The sequence below is a fragment of the Malania oleifera genome, chromosome 6 (genome assembly GCF_029873635.1).
Source record: "Malania oleifera isolate guangnan ecotype guangnan chromosome 6, ASM2987363v1, whole genome shotgun sequence".
Lineage (NCBI taxonomy): Eukaryota > Viridiplantae > Streptophyta > Magnoliopsida > Santalales > Ximeniaceae > Malania > Malania oleifera.
Genome location: NC_080422.1, coordinates 52952311 through 52978621, shown reverse-complemented (window position 1 = coordinate 52978621; position 26311 = coordinate 52952311). Strand labels below are relative to the sequence as shown.

General features: G+C 34.2%; 1 non-coding gene across 1 annotated transcript; it reads left to right on the top strand.

Moving 5' to 3' along the window:
• Nucleotides 1-15801: 15801 nt before the first annotated feature.
• LOC131159021 (small nucleolar RNA R71) lies at nt 15802-15907 on the top strand. The gene has a single exon (XR_009137635.1). It is a non-coding gene; the product is annotated as a small nucleolar RNA R71 (small nucleolar RNA).
• The last annotated feature ends 10404 nt before the right edge of the window (nt 15908-26311 follow it).

Genomic DNA, 26311 nt, shown 5'->3' with positions numbered 1-26311 from the left:
CTCTGATATGGGAACCTAAGGCCACTACTATAACAGAAGGAAGAAACTTGAAAAATACTTCCTTAGATGAATTAATTGGATCTCTTCTCACATATGAGATGGCTATGAATGAAAGAAATTCTGAAAATAAAAAACACAAGAAATCAATAGCCCTTAAAGCTGTAAAAGAAAGCTCTAGTGAAGAAGAAGATGAAAATGAATTAGACGATGATGAAATAGTATTACTCACTAGGAGACTTGGAAAGTTCTTTAAGAGAAATAAGAAACTTGTTAGAAAATTCAGAGGCTCGAAATCTGAAAAAGAGAAATAAGAAAAAAGGAAACTAAAAATGAACCTCCTACATGTTACAATTGCAAAAAGATTGGACATATTAAACCTGATTGTCCACGCCTCAAGAAAGACAAAAGAAGAAGAAGGCAATGAAAGCTTCTACATGGGATGACACAAGCTCAAGTGAATCATAGAGTGAATCAAGTGAACAAGAAGTGGCAAACATCTGCTTCATGGCAAAAGATGATGAGGTAAATTCCTATTCTAGCTCATCTGAAGAGTTTAGTGATGAATCATGTAACGACTCATGTGAAAGTATGCCTTCATATAGAAAAATTCAGGCTGAGTTGTTTGCATTACATAATAGGATCATAAAAGTATCTAAAAGAAACATAGCTTTGAAAGAACAAAATGAAACACTCAAAAATCAACTAGAAACTTCAAAATCAGCTGAAAAAGAAAAGGAATCACACATTGATGAACTCATGGAGAAAATAAATAAGATGTCTCAAGACTTGGTAAAACTTCAAGTAAATGGTGAAAGCAAGAAAGAGTTAGAAATAAAATACCTTAAAAGTAAAATTGAGGATAAGGAGAAAATTATCTTCAATTTTACAAAAGGAAAAGAGAACTTTGAAAAGTTGATTGGAACCCAAAGAGTGTCATTAGATAAAGAAGTAATTAAATATAATGGATTTGAGAACAAAAAGAAAAAGAATCTCTATGTGGGATACTTTATAAAGGAATCAAAGTATTATGCAAGCACATCTTCCACAAATATCTATGAACACACTACGTGCTTTTTGTGTAAGAAAAAGGGACATATAAAATTTGAATGTCCATTTAAAAGAAAAAAAAAATGTTAAAGACAAGAAAGTATGGAAAGTCAAAGAAAATAAATCTTAAATAAAAAGACCTAAGAAAGTTTGGGTATCTAAAAGTAACACATTAAACCCCTCTTGTGGGTTTGCTTTAGGACAACCTCATCAAAAGACAAATGGTACTTGGATAGCGGGTGTTCAAGACACATGACTGGAGATAAATCCAAATTCACCACACTAATGCAACAAGATGGTCGATACGTCACTTTTGACGACAATGCTAAAGGTAAAATCATGGGAATTGGAAAAATAGGTAAAGAACCTTCCCTAACCATTGATGATATTTTGATAGTAGATGGATTGAAACATAATCTATTAAGCATAAGACAACTAAGTGATAAAGGATTTGACATTATATTTAAACAATACAAATGCATAGTTGAACATAGAGAAAAACATAATACATTATTCACTGCAAATAGGGTTGATAATGTGTATTGCATAAATTTTAAAAAACTAAAATCTCAAGAAGTTACATGCTTAACAACTATAAATGAAGTTAGCTAGTTGTGGCATAGAAGATTAGGACATGCTAGTATGGACTTATTGTCTAAATTAGTTAAAAAGAACTTAGTCAAAGGACTACCCAGCACTAGGTTTGTAAAAGACAAAATTTGTGATGCTTGCCAACTTGGAAAAAAAACTAAGACTAGTTTTAAAAAGAAGAAACAGATTTCCACTAGCAAGTCTTTAGAACTTATTCACTTATATTTATTCGGCCCTACTAAAATTCAAAGTACAGGAGGAAAGCAGTATGCTTTCGTCATGGTTGATGACGATTCCCGGTTTACCTGGGTACTCTTCTTAGCCTCCAAAGATGAAGCTTGTAAAATGTTAATAAATTTGCGCAAGAGACTTCAAAATGAGAAAGGATATGGTGTTCTAAATATTAGGAGTGATCAAGGAAGAGAATTCAACAATAAAGAAGTTGATAAATTCTATAATGAACATGGAATAAAACATAACTTTTTAGCACCTCAAACTCCACAACAAAATGGAGTTGTTGAAAGAAAGAATAGATCTCTTCAAGAAATGGCTAGAACCATGCTAAATGAGCATAATCTACTTAAGTATTTTTAGGTGGAAGCGGTTAATACCGCATGTTATGTAATGAATAGAGTTTCCATAAGATCAAGCCTAAATAAAACCCCCTATGAACTATGGAAAGGAAGAAGGTCTAACATATCATACTTTCATGTATTCGGATGCAAATGCTTTCTACTTAATGATAAAGATGACTTAGGCAAATTTGATGCTGAATCAGACGAAGGAATCTTTCTACGGTATGCATTAAATAGTAAAGCATTCGGAATCTACAAGAAAAGAACACTCACAATTATAGAATCAATTCATGCAGCCTTTGATGAAACAAATCCATTTGCAAAATCAATTAATAATGAGGAAGCTGAAGCAACACAAAAATTAGAAGACTTATAAATAAAAGAAGAGAAAAATGAATCAATGTCAAATGATAATCCCACAAATAAGCCTGAACTATCTAAAGAATGGAAATTTGTAAGAAATCATCCAAAAGACCAAATCATTGGTGAACCTTCATGAGGAGTATCTACTAGGTCATCTTTAAAGAATTTGTGTAACTATTACACGTTTCTATCTCAAGAAGAACCCAAGAACATAGATGAAGCATTAAGTGATGACTCTTGGATAATAGCAATGAAAGAAGAATTAAATCAATTTGAAAGAAATAAAGTGTGGAAATTAGTTCCTAGATCCAATGATCACTCAATTATTGGAAAAAAATAGGTATTTAGGAATAAAAAGGATAAAAATGGTATAGTAGTACGAAATAAGGCCAGACTTGTAGGTCAAGGATATAACCAAGAAGAAGGAATAGACTAAGATGAGACTTTTTGTAATGGCCCGAAGAATAATGGTATTTAAATAATAAAGAGGGAGGGAAATGGAAATGGAAAGAGAAGGAGGCAACAGGCTTCGTCGACGAATGCTTCGCATTCATCGACGACGTTGCACTTTGGGTGTAATAACCCAAGAATTTAATTAAGGACTAGTCGATGAATACAGGGGATTCGTCGACGAGGATAACATAGGATCTCATCGACAAGGGTATGTTTCATCGATGAGAACATACCGAGAGGCTGTTTTCTAAATTCTTAAATTCATCGACGAGGAGATGGTGTTCGTCGATGAACCCTCTTCATGACCTCATCGACGAGATGACGTGGCTCGTCGACAAAGGTCGCAATATAAATAGTGTTAAACTCGAAATTTACGTAGAAGTTTTCAGCAAAATTCTTTCTCTCTCTCTCTCCCTCCCTCCCAACGGTTCCTCTTCCTTCTCTCTTCAATTTTGGCCCCATTGACCGCTAGATCGATGATCAGAGGCCACCACGACACTCTTGGAGAAGTTCTCCCTGAGTCTGCCCGAGCGAATCGTCAGTGGGACGAAGTTGGATTTCATCTCAGATTCAGGGTAAGGCTTTTTTATTGAAATTTGCCTTTCCAGCAGTTGTAGGAAATGCAGTAGATGAAGAAATAGTAATATTTTGTTATGGGATATATGGTTTTCAAGGTGTTGAGTGGGAAGCCCTGCGGGTGTAGGACCCGATACAGTAGGGGGTTTTAGCCTAAATCAGGTAAGGGAAATATGCTATGCTAGGCAAACCTGCTTTGATTTAGTATAAATTATATGTTTTTCAGCAAATTATTATTCAGATTATTTATGCATTTTTATAGCCTGATGATATTAATGTTTAATTGTGTGGTATGAGTTTATTATTCCCAATACACGGTTTCCATAACTTCCAAAATACCATGATTTTCAGTATATGTGCAGAAACATGAAATTTACAGTATTTTTCAGAATATTAAGATGTATCTATTTCAAAACCATAACGTTCAGTTTATATAGTTAGTCAGGAAATTCGTTATTCAGTTATGTAGACATTTCAGATATCCAGTAGTTACAGTTTATTCAGCTCAGAATATATAATGTTATGGTTATTTCAGCTATTGCAAAATCATGGTAAAAACGGTATTTTAAAAATATCAGTTATGTATATAGTATCAGACCTTGATGGACTATATTCAGCAGCAGAGCATTGTACCGTAGCTATATTTAGTTCAGAGTGCAACCCCTATTCAGATAATAGGTGGTATTCAGAAATCGATTGTACCTATGTTGCGAACAGGCTCCCCATCAGATATGAGTTGAGGGGGCCGATCTAACTGTCGAAGTTCAATTGACTTACCCTGATCGGCTAGCCAGGTTAGATCACGCCTTCGGGCCGCACAACCCTGTCATGGGGGGTTAAATTATGACTTTCAGTTATCCATTCAGAGAATTTTCTCAGTTATTATACATACGTATGATCTGCTTTACAGAAAATAGTCTTACCTATAGATATTAGCAGTATTTAGAATAATCAATTTATGTTAAGCAACCTAGGTATGATTTATTTTGCAACAGGCATACAGGTTTTATTCAATTGTGTTACTTTTGGTATTTTTCTAAATCAGATTTTACAAGCATGTAGCTCACTTTCCACACATTAGAAATAGCATATTTTGTCTTATTGAGCGTCTTCTCATCCTATTGAATCAATATTTTTCAGGTGATCGAGTTAGGCGAGCAGAACAGGCTCAAAGATAGAGGGGGCTACAGTGCTACCCTGCCAGTAGGGTGAGTGTTTTGGGAAAGAGGGGTATTTTTGTGTAGCCTTAGTTCAGTTATGTATGCATATTTTTTTAGGAGTATTTAGCACTCTGGTATTGTATTGTATATGTATATGGTTGTGGATACTTGACTTTAGCTTCTCGCTGCTTAGGTTGATGCTTTGTTCCATCAGGAGTTATCAGCGCAGTTTAAGTTAATATTTAAATATATATATAGAAAATATAGCAGGTCATTACACTTTTGCTTCCGTAGCACGAATAGAAGCCATCAGAATGCTCTTAGCCTATGCTTCTCACAAAGACTTTAAACTTTATCAAATGGATGTGAAAAGTGCATTCTTAAATGGATTATAATTTGGAATATTTGGTTGTACCCATAAAAAGCGATAACACAAGTGTCATAAATATTTACAAAATCCAATATCTCATTCAAGAACAAAGCATATTGATGTTATACATCATTTCTTGAGAGATCATGTACAAAAAGAGGATGTAATTCTTGAATTTTTGAATACAAATGATCAATGGGCAGACATCTTTACAAAAACACTTTTAGAAGATTGATTTATCTCTATTAGATGTGAACTATGATTGTTAAATATTAGAATAGTAGTTTAAAGAAGAAAACAGGAAGTCTGAAGGTCAGGCAACAGGCTTGCTACTGCCTGATGAATTTAAGTTCATTAGGCGCCTGACTCTTCGATTGTCAGGCGACTGATAAGTGGCGGGTTATGTACTTATATACGAAAAACCCTCATTTCTGAAACCCTCAGCCACTTGACTCTACGTCTTAACTCTTCCATAACTCCCTCTCCTTCACATACCAACCTCTTACTTCTCAAAATCCTTCAATTCTCACTTGAATCTCATACTCCTACTTCATCTCCATTAAAATTCCTAGGGTTTCCACCAAACCATCATGCCACGTACAAAGACAACTGGGAAAAAAGCTTCATCGTTCAAGCATGTTGATAATGATGAAATTGAAAAATGGCTAACCTCTATACATGCAAGCAACTATATCAGAATTATATTCATTCCATGGATCCTTTATTCGGTAAAGTTCTTGATATATCGTTTCTTGAAACTGATTTTCCTGAAATATTGCCTATGTTTAGAATATTACAATGGAAGAAGTTTATCACATATCAAGCCACAGGATATTATCCAACTTTGATTAAAATATTTTAAACCAATTTGGCTAAAAGAGATTTAGGACTATCTACCAAGGTCATGGGGAATTCGATTACACTTGTAAAGACCTGAAAATTTAAAAGGATTAAAATAATTGGAAAAAAATAACAAATAAAATAACAGATAAATAAATAAAAGGAATGGCGTAGGAAAAAGAAAAAAAATTAAATTAAAGAAATTAAATTAAATTAAGATAAATTAAATAATTAAATATTAAATTAAACATTTTTATATTGGATTTAAAAAAAACTAAAAACTAATTGAAATAAGATATATATAGGTAAGTTGTTATATAATATATATATATATATATATATATATATATATAAAAGTTAAAGTTATATATATATACATCAATAAAGTTAAAGAAAGAAAAAGAAGAAGAAGAAGAAGAAGAAGAAGTCAGAGGCGCAAACCCCCCCCCCCTGAATAATCCTCTTGTGCGTGCTAGCCACCTCCGTCTCCGTCTCTCTCTCTCTCTCTCAATTTTTCGGTGGATTTGCAGCGGATCGGGAAACGGAATGTGTCGTTAGATTCCTGGCTCCACCACCAACATTTCTACTGGAGCATATTTGTCATGGGAACGGCTTGGGCACTACTCCTAGCAAAAGGTAACTTTTCCCCATTCTCTCAATTTTGCGTTAAATTTGCTGTTAAATCGACGATTGGGTACCACCACGTGGTCCTAGTCGCGATTGGCGTCATTTTGACGTAGGTAAACTTCCAATTGGGGTTTTTTAGGCCCTACTCCAAAGCGAGAGTGGGATTTAGGAAATTTGGCAATTTGGGTATATTTGCGGATGTTATTATTTATTTAGGAATTATGGCCCTAAGAAATATTTAAATAATATTTTATTCGAAAATAATTTATTGGAACTAGAAATTTAATTTCTGGGTCTGGGTGAGTGCCGCAGACATCTTTTCAGGGTCCCTGTTGGCGTAGTTCAAGAAATAAGGTAAGGGAAAATTATATATTAAATCAGATTTTAGGAAATGAAAGGTAATAATTTATGTCATATTATATGTATGTCTTAGTGTGAATTATTAAAATGTCAACCATGTAAAATTATGATTTCTGAGCCTAGGACCACTTATTTAGTTATGTATTTGTGGAAATGAACTTAACAAAGTGGAAGGAATTTTCTAGATAATTATGTAAGAAATAGAAATTATATTTTCAGTAATTAAATGCTAAATGTGGGTTGGCCTATTTTACAGGAATATGTATGAATTTTACTGTTAAATTGTGTCGCATGAGATTCAGTGCAAATATATGTTAAATGTACGAGATGCAGGCTAAGTAAGTAAAGTAATGAGAATAAAATATGACATGGACAATGTTGTCTGTGTATGTTAAATGCAACCATGTAAAGGTACGACAACTGAAAGTCAGGTTAGCAGATTCTAGCGCATTTCTATGTGGACTAACTGTAGCAGATTCTAGCCTATTTCTATGTGGACTAACAAATGACGGCTAAAGAGCGGCTGTAGTACAAATGAATGAAATGAAAATGTTATAAAATGAAATGACAAGGAATGACAATGCAATGAAATGAAATGTGAAATGTGAATGATACAAATTGGAAAGAGTCACTTAAAGTGAAACACAAGAAAATGTTAAGTTATGAACATGAAAGAATGTGAATGATTGAATAACGATGGAAAGAATGATGTATTATGATATTAGAAGTATCTATGTATGTAAAACTTGTTATGATTGGGTAAGACATACTCTTCGCCTAAGGGCTTGCCGAGTAAGGCGAGTGCACTAGTAGCTTTAGATGTGGCAGTAGCTGCATAACGCACTAGGATAGAAGGAACCTACATATATGGGCGGGTAGAATTCCCTATCCTTAAGGCTTTTGTCGGTAAACTATTGTTAAATGTATGAGTATGAGATCAAGTTAATACTTGAGGGCTTACTAAGTAAGGTGAGTGCTCTGGTATGCTTCAGTAGTGACCTTCGGGTTACCTAAGTATCAGAGCATAGGGATGTTACTTATATGGGCAGGTAATCACCCCTATCCTTGGGTAATCTCATGGGTAAACCTTTGCATGTGATTGTTAAGTTCATAAAATGACTTTCAATGTTATGTATTAGATTTGCAAATATTATAAAATGATATGTATAATCTTATGATGGCCACACGCTGAGTTTAATATATTGTTTCTTCCCTTACTGAGATATGTCTCACCTGCATATAAATGTATTCTTTTTTAGGGCATCCTCGAGGTTGAGCTTTGAGAGCTCAAGGTTTTTATAGCATTATTGGGAAATAGAAAAAGAAAAGAGTATATTTCTATGTTAATTTTGGGGAATATAAGTATTGATGTTTTATGTCTTTATGTTTTAAGGCTATTGAGTAAGGAATGATTGTGAAAATACTGATATGTTTTAGGAGTTATGTAGATTTATGGAAATGCAGGTGATGGATGATTTACTATGGATTATAGATAGAAATTAGTAAACTCTGGTATTACAGTATTGTGGTGTATGTTATATAGAGATTATGGTTATGTATTCCACTGCGTATGTTATGGATCATGATTATCAGGATATTATTTGGTATAACGCACTGGACCTGGGTTTAAGGGTTTGGGGCATTACAAATGGTATCAGAGCAATGTCTAGCTAGAAGTGTGATTAATTTTACATCGCCTGGATATGGAAATGTTAGAGTATTAGGTTAGATATGATTTATACCAGAGTATAGGAAAATGTTAGGATTAGGATGCTAGATGGATAGGTCATATTAGGTGTTGATAAGTAGGTATGGAGTAGCGAAGTATAGGATTTTGTCTTATAGCTTGGAGGCAGAAATCCCTTGGCGGACTTTTGTGATTTTCTGATTTAGTTGACGGTTTCAGAAAACCACGGTAAATCCATCGACGGTGATGTTTCCTAGTCATGAGATTGGTCCTTATATGGAGAACTTGGATGTATATTGGATTTAAAATATATAATTGTGTTGTTGAGACTATGGTGTGGGATATAGTAAATCGTAGAATTATAGAAATGAAAGACCGGGTAACAAATTTCGAGGACGAAATTTCTTAAGGAGGGGAGAATGTAAAGACCCGAAAATTTAAAAGGATTAAAATAATTGGAAAAAATAATAAATAAAATAACAAATAAATAAATGAAAAGGAATGGCGTGGGAAAAAGAAGAAAAAAAATTAAAATTAAAGAAATTAAATTAAATTAAGATAAATTAAATAATTAGTTATTAAATTAAACATTTTTACATTGGATTAAAAAAAAAAACTAAAAACTAATTGAAATAAGATATATATATATATATATATATATATATATAGGTAAGTTGTTATATAATATATATATATATATATATATATATATATATATATATATATATATACACACATCTGTAAAGTTAAAGAAAGAAGAAAAAGAAGAAGAAGTCAGAGGCGCAACCCCCCCCCCTGAATAATCCTCCTGCGCGCGCCAGCCACCTCCGTCTCCTTCTCTCTCTCTCTTTCAATTTGTCGGCGGATTTGCAACGAAAGGTGTCATTGGATTCCTGACTCCGCCACCGACATTTCTATTGGAGCATATTTGTCGTGAGAACGGCTTAGGCACTGATCCTGACAAAAAGTAACTTTTCCCCATTGTCTCAATTTTGCATTAAATCTGCTGTTAAATCGACAATCGGGTGCCACCATGTGGTCCTAGTCGCGATTGGCGTCATTTTGACATAGGTAAACTTCCAATTAGGGTTTTCTAGGCCCTACTCCAAAGCGAGAGTGGGATATAGGAAATTTGGCAATTTGGGTATATTTGTGGGTATTATTATTTATTTAGGAATTATGACCCTAGGAAATATTTAAATAATATTTTATTCGAGAATAATTTATTGGAACTAGGAATTTAATTTCAGGGTCCGGGTGGGCGCCGCGAGCATCTTTTCGGGGTCCTTGTTGGCGTAGTTTAAGAAACAAGATAAGGGGAAATTATATATTGAATCAGATTTTATGAAATTAAAGGTAATAATTTATGTTATATTATATGTATGTTTTGGTGTGAATTATTAAAATGCCAAACATGTAAAACTATGATTTCTGAGCCTAGAACCACTTATTTAGTTATGTATTTGTGGAAATGAACTGAACAAAGTGGAAGGAATTTTCTAGATAATTATGTAAGAAATAGAAATTATATTTTCAGTAATTAAATGCTAAATGTGGGTTGGCCTATTTTACAGGAATATGTATGAATTTTACTATTAAATTGTGTGGCATGAGATTCTGTACAAATATATGTTAAATGTATGAGATGCAAGCTAAGTAAGTAAAGCAATAAGAATAAAATATGATATGAACAATGTTGCTTGTGTATGTTAAATGCATCCATGTAAAGGTACGACAATTGAAAGTCGGGTTAGCAGATTCTAGCGCATTTCTATGTGGACTAACTGTAGCAGATTCTAGCGCATTTCTATGTGGACTAACAAATGACGGCTAAAGAGCAGTTGTAGTACAAATGAATGAAATGAAAATGTTATGAAATGAAATGACAAGGAATGATAATGCAATGAAATGAAATGTGAAATGTGAATGATACAAATGGGGAAGAGTCACTTAAAGTGAAACATAAGGAAATGTTAAGTTATGACCATGAAAGAATGTGAATGATTAAATAACGATGGAAAAAATGATGTATTATGATATTAGAAGTATCTATGTATGTAAAACATGTTATGATTGGGCGAGGCATACTCTTCACCTGAGGGCTTGCTGATTAAGGCGAGTACACTAGTAGCTTTAGATGTGACAGTAGCTGCATAACGCACTAGGACAGAGGGAACCTACTTGTTTGAGTGGGTAGAATTCCCTATCCTTAGGGCCTTTTTCGGTAAACTGTTGTTGAATGCGTGAGTACGAGATCAAGTTAACACTTGAGGGCTTATTGAGTAAGGTGAGTGCTCTGGTATGCTTCAGTAGTGACCTTCAGGTTACCTAAGTATCAGAGCAGAGGGGTGCTACTTGTATGGGAGGGTAATCACCCCTATCCTTGGGTAATCTCGTGGGTAAACCTTTGCATTTGATTGTTAGGTTTAGAAAATGACTTTCAATGTTATGTTAATGATTTGCAAATATTATAAAATGATATGTATAATCTCATGATGGTCACACGCTGAGTTTAATATGTTGTTTCTTCCCTTACTGAGATGTGTCTCACCTGAATATAAATGTATTTCTTTTTCAGGACATCCTCGAGGTCGAGCTTTGAGAGCTCGAGGTTTTTATAGCATTATTGGGAAATAGAAAAAGAAAAGGGTTTATTTCTATGTTAATTTTGGGGAATGTAAATATTTATGTTTTGTCTTTATGTTTTAAGGCTATTAAGTAAGGAATGATTGTGAAAATACTGAAATATTTTGGGAGTTATGTAGATTTATGGAAATCCAGGTGATGGGTGATTTATAATGGATTATAGATAGAAATTAGTAAACTCTGGTATTACGGTATTGTGGTGTATGTTATATAGAGATTATGATTATGTTTTCCGCTGCGTATGTTATGGATCATGATTATCAGAATATTATCAGGTATAACGCACCGGACCTAGGTTTAAGGGTTCGGGGCGTTACAACACTCACCCCACAATCCTTAGCCAAACTTCTCCATATTAAACAAGGTGAATTTGAATGTCTCAAACTGAGAAAACATGGATAATGGCTCAAGACTTTACTCCAAAAGAGTTTCTGCCATTGGTTATGAAAGAAGAACCTGTTTATTTTGGCAATCCCCTGCTTTACAAACAACTAAACCTACAAACTCTGGTCCTTCAAAAACTAATCACCTACAATATTTTACCACGAGTCAAATCACATGACCATGTTACATTTCTAGATTGTTTTGGAATGTGGTGTCTTCTCAAAGGGAAGAAGTTTGATTTGCCAAGCCTCATTCTTGAGTGGATGATTACGAGGAAAGAAGCTCGTCGTGTTGTACTTTTGTATGGTGGGATTCTGAAATTAATATTTGCACACCTTAAAATAATCACACCATCCTCCTTGTTTGTTAAAAGAACTCAATATGACATCTTCTCTGCTACTACCCTTGAGCTAATGGGATATGAAAGACATAAACAAGGGTGGTTTCCCAAAGGAGGTAGGCAATGCTACGAAGTTCCTGAACCCTAATCACCTATTAGGCAATCAGAGCAACTGTTTGCTCCTCAGGTAGAGGATATTCCTTCATGGTTCCTTCCTTTTCATCACCAATTCACCACTTTCAGTAGTGACATGAGGTCTAGACTTAAATATCTTCAAGATAATATTGCATCTCTACAGATCAACTATTCCTCACTTGATCAATGACTTGAATGTATTGAACAGCATCTATCTAGTTCTTCACACGGTATCGATCCTATGAACATTAGCTCTACTCACGTAAGTGATGATGAATCTGATGAAGAAACCAAAGAAGAAGAAGGTGATGATGAAGGCACTGAAAAAGATGAAGAAAATGCAGCTACTAATGATGAAGCTGCAGATGATTGATATTTTGTTGCTCCTTGTGCTTTGACTCTCAAATCTATATTTTTTTATATCTCCCGATGTTTTTGACACTTTGGATACATCAAGATGAATATGACAATCTTTTTTTTTTTTTTTTTGGTACTATTATGTGTCTACATTTGACTTTCCTTTGGTTCCTTCTCTCTTTTTGATTGATGTCAAAAGGGGGAGAAAGATATTCGACTCGCAAAATTGAGTAGAAAAATTGAGTATAACATATTGGTATCCATGAGCATGATATTAATCTATTGGTTTCTGGTATCCATAAGTACGATAATAATCTTTTGGTTTCTGGTATCCATGAGCATGATATGATATTGATTTTACTCTCACCATGACATGATAATGATATGATATTGCTATAGTATTGATTTTTGAGCAAAACAGCAACTTTGATCTTAATTGACCCGATAAACATTGTTAAGATTTTTCTTATCGTAAGGAGGAGCCTTATTATGGCTTACTCCATTTTGATTTTTGGTCATCATCAAAAAGGAGGAGATTATTGGCCTAACAAGGCTTAGAACCTTATTTTGATGATACCAAACTAAATGAACTTAACATGTTTAGCTAAGACCAGTTTTAGGGCTCAAATGATTGGTTGAAGAGATTAAACTCAAAAGTTCTTGTAAAAAGACCAAGTTCTTAAAAAGATCAAGCTCAAGTACTTTTAGAGATGACCATATGAAGAATATGCTTAAAGACTTGGCCCATGATGAAGAAAAAGACAATTGAAGAAAGGAAGCTTAAAAGAATGGAACCCACTACATGAAGACTTAGTGTTTTAGAAAGTTCATAATATTAAGAGTCTCATGTAAGTACTTCATATTTTCAGTATAAATGTTTGAAACTCTTTAGGAATGATTATAGACTTAGAGGCCCATTTTTAAGACCTTCGAAAATACATTTTTCAAGTTTAAAATCAAAAATTCCAAGATTAAAAGCTAGAAGAGTTTTTAGAAACAAAGTCTTAGAAACAGTAATTTGCATGCTCAGGCGCCTGACTGAGTATTCTCACGCAACTGACCTTTATACAATTTTTAAGAAATGCAAACAGAACCAAGATAGGCACCTCACAGATCCTTCTTAGGCGACTTACCGCTTTCTAAGGTTGAGTCAAGCGACTAACTGAACACACTCAGGCAACAGACACAACACTAACTTTTGAAATACGTTGGATTTTTAAAGTAATAGGCACCTGACACTTTTTGACAGGCGACTAATTTTCAAAAAATCTAAAATAAAGCAGCGTGGGAAAGTTTGCAAAAATTATTGCTTGGGCTCCAAACTTTGTATAAACTTGGGAAATACTCCAAATAAATTGGGCAACACGAAAATTACTTTTAGAACTCTATAAATACATTTTAATTGCAAACCAACAATTACCAACAATCAATTTAAAATCAACATTCAAGCTTACATTCTCACTTTCAAGTTCTTCTACTGAAATACACATTGCTAAAAGTCTTCACTGATTCTTGCTGATCAAATTCTTGTCGATTTTGAGTTTTCTAATGAAATTTAAATCCAAGAAAGAATCCATGGTGATATTTGCATTAAGCTTCAAATCTTTATATTGATTATATTGCTGAAGTATATAGATTTCAATTGTACTAATCAGCTCTATTTGAGAGTATCTTTGTACACCAAATTGTATCTTGTTCTTCTTGTAGTTTTTGATGATTCAGGATTGTTGAATTGTTGGATTACCAAGCATGGGTTATTGCTTGAAAAGGAGGGCTTCATCCTACTTGAAGGAGTGTGTAAAAGGTTTGCTCCACCCTGTTAAGGGAGCGGTATAGTGAAATCGTTGGGTGGTTTTCCTAAGGTGAGGACGTAGGCGGGTATAACCGAACCGAACCTCGTAAAAATCTCAGTGTCACTCTCTTCTTTATTCTCTTTTAAATTACAACACATATAAGTTACGTGGATGCTTATTGAACTACTAGAAATTAATTTGTGATTAAGAATTGCGGAAACCTTTTAAGGGAGTACGTTGATTGAATCTTGCGGAAACCTTCTAAGGGAGGACATTCATTATACAGGTCATTCATCATCTACAGCTCAATATCAAAAGATTGAATCTTGGAAGCTTGCTGGAATTGTTATAGTATTTCATATTGTGAAGCTTATCTTGATTGATTGAATTGACTTATTGAGTTTTGGTTTATTTTGCTGAAAGAAGTATTAAGAAACTTGCAAAGTATTCAAATTGATATACTTATCCATAAAGGCTTAAAATTAAATTTATGCTTGGCTAAATTTGTGATTGAATGTCAAACCTTACATGTGTGATTGCTGAAACTAAAAATAGTTGAGAAAGAATTAATAAAAGGAGTCATAAAGAAATTTTTAAATCCCAATTCACCTCCCCCCCTCTTAGGAGTACACCTTAGCTTTTTAAAAAAGTTGGAAACGAGAATCCTCATAGAGGTTTTCTTGGAGTAATGACATAGGTCTTGGACCGAACCTTGTAAAAATATGACGTCACTCTCCTTACCCTACTCTCTTTAATTTTCTGCATTTATAAATTGTGTGGATGCTTAGTTAATTGCTGGAAATTAATTTGACTTTGATAATTGTGGAAACCTTGATTAAAGAAAGTACATTGATTGCGAAAATTTTGATTAAAGGAAGTACGTTGACGAATATCAAAGTACATTAACAAATTTAAACGCAAGTAACTTGTTTGATATCAAATCTGAATTTTGAAGGCTTGTTGAAATTTCTATTTTATTTTGAAATCAAGATTATCTTATTGATTGGATTCCGTTTTGGTCATTGCAAACCAATTATACTTGTGTAATTGAAATTGATTAAAGTTCAAAGGATTTCTTAATCATTGTGTTTGTGTGTGATAGCTAAAAAGAAAAGCTGGGATTCAAAACTAACTAAAGGAACTTATTAAAAAGAATTTGTAAAGAAAATTTTTAAATCCCAATTTACCCCCCCCCCCCCTCTTGGGAGTACACTTTACTTTTCATTATCTAATTTCTTAACAATGGTGTACAATGTAGGTGCAAGGTCATGGCCGACGGCTAACTCATAAACTCCTTTAGAATGGGAAGAAGGCAGTTGGGAAAGTCTACAAGCAGCAACAATATGTTGTTGAGAATTCTTGGTGAGAGTCTCAAAGAGACTCCAAGTCGCATTCTCATGCTTCGTGAGGAAGGTACCTCCACAAGATGCATTGACCATAGATCGATCATGCTCAGCTAACCCCTCATAGAAGGTTTGCACTAACTGCCACCTAGGGACTTGATGGTGTGAGCATTTATGCAAAAGGTCCCTAAAGCGCTCCTAGGTCTCGAAAAATTGATCACCATCTATCTGTGAGAAACTAGTGATTGCCTTCCTAAGATGGTTAGTCTTCCCAATGGGGAAGTACATTTTAAGGAATTCATATTGCATGGTGGCCCAGGTGGTTACCGAATTTGGCTCTAAGGAATTCAGCCAATACTTGGCTTTGTCCTTTAGAGAGAACAAAAATAGCCTCAAATGGAGGGCATCATCACCAAAGTTGGGTATACGGATGGTGGAACAAATTTCAGAAAACTAATCAAGATTCTGGTACGGATTTTCAGTTGAATTCCCAAATAAGTTGGGAAGCATCGAGATGGTGGAGGTCTTGATTTTGAATTGCTCTGTCTCGACATCCAAGGATCGGATACAAGACGACGATGTGTATGCATTGGGTGTGAAATAGTCCCTAAGGGGCCAAAGAGGTTGCTCTTCTGCCGCAAGTCTACGGGGAGCAAGAAGTTCCACGTTTTGGTTTTGATGATGAAAAATGGGAACCAGTTGACATTCAGCCATGACTTTAGGTTCTAAGGACTTGGCTAACTTTGGACCGGCTATAGATTTCCTAATTGACCTACACGATCTCTCAATCTCAGAGTCATAGAAACTAACTTGGGATCCAAAGATCGCAAACCCAGCATATACAAATTTAGCACACAATCAAGCCTTCCAATATAAAAAAAAAAAAAATAGAAACAAAAGAAAATAAAGGAAAATAAAAATACGTAGTAGACTACACTAGGAATTGGCTCACTAACATAATTAAATCCCCTGCAACGACCCCAAAATTTGGTAGGTTCGTCAAGGTTTGGATCCTTAACTATCAAAAATAATATTTATAACCTAAATAATCCCAAGTTCAGTAGAATGAGGAGTGAGTCAGGTGTTGATCTCAGGGACTCTAATGCAGCGGCAACCAATTTTAATCTAGCTTACTATGCCAAAACAAGAATGAAAAGATTAAAGTTTGGGTTTTTCTATTAAACTACAAAAGCAAGTAAATTGAATTAAATTATCTATAGAAAGCAAGTCTCTGATTATGAATCCACCCTAGCCTTTAGTCAGCAATACCTAGGTTTGGTCAATTATCCATACTAGGGTTTCAAAGATAAGTCATTCACTTATGTAGTATAGGGTAGCTGGGTTTCCACCAAACGTCTAGAGCATGATCGAGAGAATAGGGTATACCCTATCTAGCGAACATGAATTCCTTTTTAGTGTAATCCACTCGAGTGGCATAGGGTAGTCGGGTCGCACCAATCGTCTGCAGCATGATCGGGAGATAGAGTATACCCTATCCAGAGAACACGGGTTACTTTTAAACAATTGTACCCTATTACGTACAATTGACTAAAACCTAGCTATTGGACTCTGGCCTAGGGTTTCATCACAACCAGAGAGCTAAAGAGATTAGCTACTCCTTGGGCATGAAATTAAAGACAAGATATTGAAATACGAAATTGAAATCATACTTGTATTGAAATTCACAATTGGAGTGCAATGCAAGAACGAAACTAAAATTGAAATTACACTTGAAAATGAAGAACACAATGTAAATTGACAATGGAATTTAAATCTATTTTATGTGGCACCAATTAGCGCTCTAGGTTTATCACTGACCAAAGAGGAGCCAAAAGGGAACCCTAATCACCTATTCGAAATTTAATTTTATACCCAAAAGTATTTACACATGATTGAATTCAAATCAAGAAAGTTTCGCCCAAAATCTCGCGCAGCAGATTTCTAAACTCGATAACACTCGACTTGTTCACACCCTGAACTTCTCTTGGTCGTGCCCTGGTCGAGCCATTTTGTAAAATCTTCACTTCATTCTTTGTTCAGTTGTTGGCTTCTTTGACCTGGTCGCTCCTTCAAGGCATCGAAGCATTATGTGTTTCTTCAATTAATCAGCACATTGGAGTCTTCTTGTCATGTCTTTTGCTCATAGATTTTCTCCCCCTTTCGTCATCAGCAAAAGAGCCAATATATATATATATATATATATATATATATATATATATATATGTCCTTTGAAAAGAAGACCATTTAAAATTGTAAAGCTCTTAAAATGTAAAATTTTATGACACAAACAAATTTTAGTAAAACATGTCATTAATGCATTTAAGCTCATAAGTAAGAGATAAAATTTAGAAATTATAAGATCATTCTTTCCATAAAAATTTAAAAAAAAAAAAATTCCCCCTTGGATATTACTAATAAGTTCTGGGGACAATGCTTGCTGAAAAAGAAACTTTAACATAAGGACTTAAGCAAGCAAAGAATTTTTTGGTATACGTTTAAGAGCAGTCCATAATATAACCAGAAAACCCAACCATATAGATCTAAAAAAAAAATTGAAATTTTAGTATAAGATCACATGGCAAATTTTAAAAGATTGTGGCAAGCCACGAGTTGTCACTTAAGTTTTTCAATAAAATCATCATGCTTTAAAGTACACAAGCCACAGAGAATTTCAAACTAGATCTAAACCAAAAATGTTGGTGAGCATAAAAAGATAGAAAGTTATTTTCAAATGCTCCCCCTTTCGATTTGAATCCTAGCATAGATACTTTTATCTACTTATACTGATACCAAAGGTGAAATATTCATTATGGCAGTATAAGCAACAATCTTTTAAAAAATTTACTGGATAAAGATTTGGCATTTCATCCAACCAGTAAAATCATTCTATAGAATTTACATGCAACAGAAAATTGAAATTTAGTCCTACAATGATGTTCATATATTCAAAAATGATCTATATCATAGTATAATTCTATAACGAACAGGACATAATGTTCATGGATCCATAAAAGATTATGACTCAAAAACAAAAACAAAAAATGATACATATGCTACAATAAAGCTCTATTTCAATTTCTAATGATAGGGCACAACTCCCCTATATACTCTCAAGCATACATAAGCCATTTACAGTTAAGGATGAATTTCATTTAAAAACATTCATCATATGTTCATCCTTTATAATAAAACTTAGCATGCGAGAGATTATAGGCATTTAGCACACAAGGTATACCAGAATACCATCACAACTCAAAGATGAAAACAATGGAAGAACAGTGCATATGAATCCATAGGGCGGGTGATTTTAAATCCTTTTTTATACAGATGGAGCTTAAGCTTCCCTGTATATTTGCATACATACATGAATGCAATTAGTTCAAGGATGATGTTCATTTACACGCACTCATCATGTATTCATCCTTTCAAAGGTTTTCAATATACAACAAATATTAGACTTTTAGCATATAGGCATGACATATTGCATTTCAATTAGCGCTTGATAGCCAGTTAAGGTCATACTCAAATATTATGCAATACGGGTTCAATATAAAGATGACATAACTCAAAATACACAATGAGTGTGTTACAAATGAAAACTCCTCCTATGTCATGCATTTGATCTAGTTTATGGACCATCCTAAAAATATGTGTCGTTTAAATACAAGGATGATGTTTTACCATTTAGGTCCTGAGTGAAAGTATATAACCCAAAGTTTTGGATCAAATGGTTTCCATGAACTAGAATTTCCTACCTAAGATTACAACAAGTTTACATGTTTGCAATTTATATAGCATTTTGGATTTGACATGTACTAATCTATTCAATTAATTTGCATCCATTAAATATATTCATTTTGTCCAACCAGCATGCAGTGGATTTCAAGCCATGATCATTAAGCATGCATCAATAGTGAATATTCAGTAATGGCAAAATACATATAACATTGTAAATGACCACTTAAGATAAAATATTATGTTCAACATGGTCACAAATTTGAAACTGCATACGACTTGTGAAACTATTTAGAATTCAAAAATAAGTCTTATGAAGTCATGATTTTAGTTAACTACTAGCATGCAATTCACAATACTGCATCAGCCATGCAGTTGGCATTCAGAACAAGCATGCATACTAGTATGGCTTAAATAACAAATTTTGTTATAAATTATCCATCGATCAGATAATATAACCATGAAGCAAAGAATGGATAGTAGCATTTAGCTCACGTAAACACAAATCATCCAATATAATTAAGTAGGGCAATAAGATATATCGAAAGTATGCACAATATACTACAATATTTATTGGATGAAATTTTAAATCATGCTGCCCCCTTTTTTCATTCAACTCAACAGCCAAAGAATTATATATTCAATTAGCAATATTTGGCATAACTAATATTTTCTACTAGGGGACGAGTTTTAAATGCATTTGAATATGATTGATCATTTAAGCTCAATGAAGAGTTTAGGGATATATGATACATAGCATTGATTGATTCCCTAAAACTCAATTCAATGTGGTGGACAACAATTAAGACTTTAAGCATACATATAGTGTTAAGAAATAAGAACACATATGTCTAGTTGAGGAGAGTTTTACTTAAGCATGCTTCTAAGATTCAATTCAAGAAATGATAATTTACTTAAGCATGCTATAGCCAATATAATCAAATACTAACCAATCATCATGACATATATATATTAAGTTATTAGATTGGATATTTCACTAAAATTCTTATATTAGCATGCTCTTCTATGGTTCTTAATAAAACAATAGTGTATATTAAAATTTAAAATTTTAAGCATAAAACACTACTTAAGCATTTAAAGTATTATAGCCTATTTTATATTATTTCCTAAAGTCTTATGAGTATATAAAATATTCCTATGTAGCATCTCATAAGATGGTATACTAATATCACTTCATAAAAAATTTAACGCAAAAATATCACATGAATTATGGCATAGAATATTTAATAAAGTTGAAGGAAGATGATGTACCTATTTTGATTTAACTCCTTCTTAGTCATTTAAGCCCAAAATCCTTGAAGTGGTGTTCTCCTCTCTCTCAATTTTTCCACGCTTCTTAATGTTCCCAAAATACCTTAGCACTACTAGTACAAGATATAAACCTCTTTAAAAACATTAGTAGCATAAGGCACAATAAATAATGCATGACGCTCGAATGATATGCGTTAAAACCAATGTCATGCTCATTCATTTCACATTCAAGCTTGGGAAACTATGGATTTTTAAAACTATTTTTATTGAGATAAAAATCCTTTGACAAACTCTTTCCAAAGCCTCCAATAAATTGCTTTTACAAAAATCATTTTCAATATTCAAATGGTAAAACCTATACAATAAAAGCAGTAGAGGATTTGCAAAGGTTTGACCCTCAAAATAGGGATACACCAAATATGAGCCCTTGCAATCTTTACACAAAAACGGTTAAACTTATTGCAACCGGACTTTGATACCAATTGAGAGTTATGGTGTGATCCCAAGAGGGGGATGAATTTGGATTTAAAAATATTTTACTAATTTAAACTTCACCGATTCACCACAATAAATCTCATTTAAACATTTAAGCATGCATGAAAAATAAGAATTACAATAAATAAACATTTATACACATGCTGAAATTAAGGTGCTAAATTTAAATGAGAGAGAGAGAGAGAGAGAGAGAGAGAGAGAGAGAGAGAGAGAGAGAGATTTGTTATCGAAGTACAAACTCAGCTTAGAGGATTCCACTACTTTTTCTCACTTACCAGGTGAAGCGACACCATTACAACCTCTCCTTATAGGGTGAGGTAAACCCCAGCTCAAATTTTGGGGCTGAGCCACAACCTACAACTACACCTTATAGGATGGTGCTCCTAGTTCTTCTAACCGGGTTTGAACCAATCCAGTGCACATTACAGGCCAGTGCAATCCTCTTCCGAACACACGTCAGGAATACAATAATAATAAAAATTTGCATAGAAAGAGAATGTTTCTCAGATAAGTAGAGATGTACACAATGAAAGCTCTAAAATGCACTCTGAAATGATTTAAAAATTATGCTCAGTAGAGTATGGTATTCCTCTCAAAATATTTTTTCAAGTAAACCAATAAGAGTATGGAAGATGATTTTCTTTATGAAAATGACCTTTTAAAATTTAATTTAAATAAGGCTTCCGAGCAAAATATACGAAAGTAAATATTAGCTTAAGTCATTGTCAAGAAGCTTTTCAAGCGCACACACACACACACACACACACACACACATATATATATATATATATATATATATATATATATTTCAATGTATATATATGCTCAAAGCATTCTTGAACTAACCCATAAATTTTCTCCAATAAAAACATTTCCAAATAAATGAATAGGAGAAGTTAGGGTTTTCATTTAAAATGATTGACCTTTATAAAATCAAATTCAATAAGGCTTGTAGATAATCCTTTCCTATTTCTCCATAAATTTGAATCATCTCAATCGGAGCTCAGACGGAAAAGTTATGCATGATTTACGAACTAGTGCCGGTTTCGACTCCCGAGAATTTTTCTGCAATAAAAAATTACCAAAAATTCATAAATTGTTCAATAAAACTCAAAAATCATAAATAAGGCACTTTGTTAAAATATTGGATGAAATTAGACACTTAATTAAAAATAGAAGTCATAATGTCTGGATTAAGATGCCTAATTACGTAGTTTTTGTGCGTAATCATACCCCACAACTAACATTTTGCTAGTTTCTAGCAAATGACGTGATTGAATTTCAGGGTAGTGCCTACAACTACAAACTCCAATGATCATGAAATCAATGCACATGCGACACAACCATACCATTTCGTGTACAAGAATATAACTGAATTTCACACAAGTTCGTTCATATTCAATATACACAACTCTAAAGCACATCACTTATGCAAGTTTCATCATTTATATGTCAATTAAGAACAGTATACTCACATGAAGTTAATCAGTGTCACATTTCAGAGTTAATGCAGTCTTATAAGTTCGAGTATAAACAGGTAAACTCTCGATGTGTGTGTGATGTGTGTGACTCAGTACACCTAAGATACCAGTGGACACCTACAGAATGGTCGCTTTGACTCAGCCTAACTGGTATATCCTCAAGAACACTCAAAGAAAATGGGTTCACTCATCATATGTGAGGAGGAGTGTCGCGATCAAACATTCCACATATTAAAAGGAATGAATGCTAAGTGTATGGAGTGGACTAGTTAGGGAAAGATCTAACCTATCTATGAGGTGTCGGGTCCTTCACCCTAACATCTTCTCACCTACTCGTCATATCCAACTGAGACCACCCTAGATCAACTTATTCACAAACTTAACGTGAATACATCTAAGGCATTAACCGGTTGAAGAATCTTCATACGTGGAAAACATGTGTCGTGCCCATGACTTTTTTGTGATATTTATGTGGAACCGGCATTAGCATTTCATTTTATACGCATGTCTATTTCGTATTCTTCCTTCTTCTAATTCTTCATTTTCTGTCTTTTCTTGATCAATTAGAACAATCTTCACACTTCTTTTGTAATCTTCAAACAATCAATGGGAATTCAAGCTCAAGTAATTGTCTATAAATTAAGTCTATCTCAAGGGGTGACTCAGCCTTCACATCTTAAGTAGGCTACAAGATCTAGGTTTCTATCTCCCCACTAGGTGTCACCTATAAGCTAGCAAATCAAAACATAGACCAGTGTACAAAGGATATCTAAAAAAAAAGAGATTTGAGTTCCATGAACTCTGATTTGATGTTAACGCTCAAAAGGACGATACATAACGCAAGAATATCTCACAAGGTGTCATAGTCGCCATGGTGTTCTTTCAGTGCTCACAGAAAACCCTAAGTTCAACGAATCACGTGAATGTGTTTATTCAGCCTTATGAGATGCCATGTAAATATAGGAAATTATATAGCTAGATTAACACGAATGTACTACCAATCGATTCTTCATGGAGTCATAAGATCATATAAAGAGAAACTACGCATGATTGACTCAAGTACGTTATTCTTAAGTTATATGCAAGTATGTGAAGGGTATGCAACAGTGTTAAACATGGCATAATGCGGTGTAATTCCTTAGTGCTCTTCCCTTCTTTTCTTTTTGATTTTTTTTGATTTTTTTTATTTTTTTTATAACATAAAACCCAGTACGTATACGTGCATGATGTCACATGCGAATGCTCACCCCCCCCCCCCCAAACTAAAGTGGAACATTGTCCTCAATGTGAAAGCATAGGGGAAATAGAAAAGACTGTGCATGAGTAAAGTAAGGCGTACCTGAGTGGTGAAGTAATGGAAAAGAAATATTAAACTACGAGAAAATGGACCTAAAAACTAACTAAAAATAAAAGAGGATAAAATAAACGGAAAAGAAGGAAAAAAAAAACATCACAATTGTCTGGCAAAGGCTCTAGAGGAATTTCGTCTCGTGGGTGCATGTCTATAAATTGCACTAGCGGTTCTCTAAATTTAAGCCACCATAGTGGATCAGTCGTCATACCTGCATGAAAATCAGCCTCAAATGAATTAATACGTGGTCAAAATACCAAACAATATGTGTGTAGGTCGACCCTCTTGTGTTAACAAGAAAGGGTCTTTATTCAATGTCATGTTCAGGAAATTTGCTTCTTTACGAACTAATGTGAGAGAAAAAGTTATTGGAACAAGTACCTATAGTTCTTCAGAAACATTAACATTACAAGTTTTACCTGGTTCCTTGAAAATTATATTCTCACCAGACTGGTGACCCTCTTTATCGGGTGTACATCTCATCTTACCACTGCAAAAGTCTTCGTCCACATTAGGCTCCTTGACATCTTATTCAAACGGGAGTGACGGCTCCATGGGTTCTAAGCTCTGAGTATGAGGTACCGCAGGTTGGTACTCTGTATTGGTATTAGTCTCCTCATTAATTAACTGCTCCGCTTCTGGGCCTATTTCCTCTAATTTTTCTTTGAATTCATCTATATCAGCCGTAACTTCAGGTCATAGGACAACTGTTTGCCTGGCGATGAGCATTTCAGATTGGGGATCTTCTTTCTCACTACTCAAAGTGATGGCGGCCTCTTCTATCTCAAGAGAAACATCATGTATTTGTTGTTGTGGCTGTTGGTACTCTAAAGGACGAGGCTGAGGTTCCGCGAGCAACTCTTCTTTTTCTAAGATGTCCAACTGCATACTTATCGCATTAATGGTGTCCCGCAATTCATTGATCGACTTGAGTTTGCATGAACTGTTGGAGCATGTTCGCCATCTGTGTCATGCTTTCCTCAAGAAATTCTGATGGCGTATAGCTTTGAGGGATCTGTTGTGGCTGATATTGAGGCGGATGATCATCAGGATAATATGTTGGCTCATATGCTTCTCTACCACTAATTATGCTGATAGGGTGTGCGGTCATAGGTGCTTGAGTGTATCGTGTGTTCCATTATGGGACATTTTCTGTTAGGTAATCAAAGAACAATAATACCTGTCTGGATCCTTGCTAAAGATTTCTCCATTACACATGGTCTGGACAAAATACTTGCAATCAGGGGTAAGAGTAATATAAAAACAATCAGCTAACATCCATGAGTCAAACCCATGATATGGACAAGTGCTTAGTAGATCCTTGAATCGCTTCCAGCAAGCCTGAAATGTCTCATCATCTGGTTTCACAATATTAAGAATATGTTCCCGTAAAAAATTGAGTTTTCTGTGAGGGACAAAACGCATGCATAAATTCACGCTTCATATCAGCCCAATTAGTGATAGAGTGAGGTCTCAAAGAATTAAACCACACCTGCGCTCTATCCTTCAAAGAGCCAAGAAATAAGTGCATTCTAAAAGATTCATTAGTTCTAGCATGAGAGAAGAACATGTTGTAAGTTAACTCAAACTTTGCTAGGTGCTGATAGGAGCACTCAGATTCCGTCCCGTAGAATTCGGGTAGTAATGACGTCCTCTCATGCTGCATCATGAAGTTAAGCTCGTCATTAGGCAAAATAGTGGAAGAGGATGCAGTGGCGTATTCAATATGCAAAAAGTCCATTATCATGCATGGTGCAGGTGCAGCCATATTTATGTGTTTTTTTTTTTAAAACTCAATTTTTTTATTTTTTAGAAAACTAATTAAAATGACAGGAAAAAATACTAATTTAAGACTAAGATCGACACTTCCCGACAATGGCGCCAAAAACTTGACTCACTCGAAAAATGAGCAGCTCGAAAGCTATCCCAAGTATAGGAGTTACATCGTGTAATATTCAGCCCAAGGGCTAGATCGTCTCCTCAGGGAATGCGTTTTAAACTCAAATTTCACGTTCGTCTAATTGAAAATAAAAATGCACTGAACTCAGTTCAGATTCGAGATCTCAAGATTGTTTCAATTTTACTTTTGATAGATAAACGATACTCAATTTAAAACCCTAAACCTAACATGCATTGAATTAAAGGAGCAAATATGAAAACCCTAGTCTACTCAAAGAAACATCGGAACACACGTTAACTAAAGACAATAACCTTGAACACAGAATTAAAAACACGCTATGGAAACTCAATCATATACAAACACACACAATAAAAATTGAACCTTTAACACAATTAAGGAATTAAATCAAGACTCAAAATTTAAACGCAAA